The sequence below is a fragment of the Rhipicephalus sanguineus genome, chromosome 7 (assembly GCF_013339695.2).
Source record: "Rhipicephalus sanguineus isolate Rsan-2018 chromosome 7, BIME_Rsan_1.4, whole genome shotgun sequence".
NCBI classification, from domain to species: domain Eukaryota; kingdom Metazoa; phylum Arthropoda; class Arachnida; order Ixodida; family Ixodidae; genus Rhipicephalus; species Rhipicephalus sanguineus.
Window position 1 is genome coordinate 158,388,830 of NC_051182.1, and position 2,541 is coordinate 158,391,370.

Here is a 2,541-nt window from a genome sequence, read left to right on the forward strand (position 1 = left end):
TAAATTACCCTTTCACAATACGAAAACTACCACGTTGGCCCCGAGAAGACGCTTGGTAAGCGAGAAAACGTGCAAAAACAAAATGCGGAGGGCGACGCCACATTGAAGTTCCCGTACCAATCGGCGTGACGTCATACATTTTGACGGCGTCTATTGGGGCCTACGTAGTTCCTAATCGGTAAAAATTAAGTTCTTTGTCCTGTGAGGGGACCAGAGACTTAACATACCAAGGTTCAAGGAATTTCATTGAGTCAATGCCGCCCGATGACGCTGTCCACAATATTATTCGTATTACTGGCGCGGGAGTCACGTGACGAGACTTGAGGTCTCGAGAGGAGGTATGTAACTGCGCGGTAGTAAACACGGACGACAAGAAGATACAAGGACAAGCGCAGACTATCAACTGAAGGTTTTATTTTTCACAAACTACATATATATGACTGAAACAGAAAAAGAAAACACAAAAATCTACAAAAAATGATGATTTACCTCTTAACAATCAACAAAACTTGAACGTTTGACAAAAACAGATTCATGGACCATGTGCGCCACTTGCCAGATACCGTAGCTCTTTATCTAGAAGAGCTAACGACGGTTTGCTGACGCAGTTTTCTGGTTCCCGTGCCATTTTTTCCGCTTCGACGATCATACGGGTATGATCGTCTTTGTGCCTGTACATTACGACCGTGCTTTCGAACTGCGCAAGGCAGCCACACCTACTGACGTGCTGAGCCAAAAAACCCTCATTGCCATTGCGCACATTGCGTGCGTGCTCGCGCAGGCGCTCATTTAGGCATCTCCCAGTCTGCCCGATGTAACACGCACCACAAGATAGCGGAATTCTATAAACTACCTTCGTGTCACATCTGACAAACTGGGTTTTATGCCTGACAGTGCAAGATTGTTTGGGCCTATTGTTTACACATGTCATTTTGGCTAGCTGAGAGAGCTTGTAAGGTGCCGAAAAAACGACCTTTACGCCCATGCGCTGACCGAGCTTTTTCATCTTGTGAGATAGCTGGTGCTTGTAAGGGATTACCGCGACTTTGTCGCGTTTGCTTTTGTCTCTGTGATTAGTGCTCTCTCTACTTCTGGGCTTTTTCTTCTTTTTTATTGTTTCTGCCACAGAAACAATAAATTTTTGGCTCAGCACGTCAGTAGGTGTGGCTGCCTTGCGCAGTTCGAAAGCACGGTCGTAATGTACAGGCACAAAGACGATCATACCCGTATGATCGTCGAAGCGGAAAAAATGGCACGGGAACCAGAAAACTGCGTCAGCAAACCGTCGTTAGCTCTTCTAGATAAAGAGCTACGGTATCTGGCAAGTGGCGCACATGGTCCATGAATCTGCTTTTGTCAAACGTTCAAGTTTTGTTGATTGTTAAGAGCTAAATCATCATTTTTTGTAGATTTTTGTGTTTTCTTTTTCTGTTTCAGTCATATATATGTAGTTTGTGAAAAATAAAACCTTCAGTTGATAGTCTGCGCTTGTCCTTGTATCTTCTTGTCGTCCGTGTTTACTACCGCGCAGTTACATACGTCGATCATGAATCACCAACTCGCCCAATCGTCCACCTCGAGAGGAGCGCGCGGTCGCCGGCTCGCGGCTGTCGCCGACCGACGGAGAGGAGTGCGTGGAAGAGAACGAACCGACACTGCGCATGTCTGTTTCTATGACGACACACGTGCGACAAAGCTCAGCATCAAGGCCAAACGCATGCACAAGCAACTTATGCTAGATCTGTACCAGGAGAAGTCCATTGTTTTCTTAAATTTTGCGCTGCTGTGCTCACAATCATGTATACAACTAACCATAAAGTTTCCTACAACTCTGGCACTGCGATCGTTCAGCCACCATGGCAATTATGGGCTGTAGTACATGGATTTGCCTGATCTTCGTGCTTGCGGCTTCGAACGCACTTGTGGCTCTGTTTATTGCTGTGTTTTGGCGTTTGTTTCGAATAAAAGAATGAATCCTTGTGAATTTCGTGACCCGATTTGAATTGGTGAGCCTAGAAGGCCAAGGTTGTAAAGTGGAACTGCTGAAAGTTTGCTTAACTTCATCTTGCGACAAACCGGCTGCAGGCGACACGGAACCGAAAAAGTGAAACTTAGACAAATGCGTGTACTAAGCATAATTCCAATGCTGGCTGAAGCGTCATGATTGCAGCTCCCATAGACACTGGCGCCAGATTTCCCTCTACTGTATTATTAGGAAACTATGCAATCAATTAACCCGCCAGTGCCACGTAAGCAAGTTTCATATTTTTTTTTTGAATTCGAGAAACCTCGTACGCATCTTCCTGTACGCTAGCGTTATTCGAAAACAAGCAAATGAAAAAGACGAAATTGAACACATCCGTTCAGAACGGGCGGTGGCTAAAAGAAGTAGAGTAATCTGTGTCCGTTCGTGACGTATGTGTTTATTTCCGCCCGCGACAATCGCCCTTTTATTAACACGGTCATTACAACGAACGTCTTATCGACTTGTAACAGCAGCGGAGTTCAGGAGTGTACGAGTCAGTGCATCCTTTCTTCGTG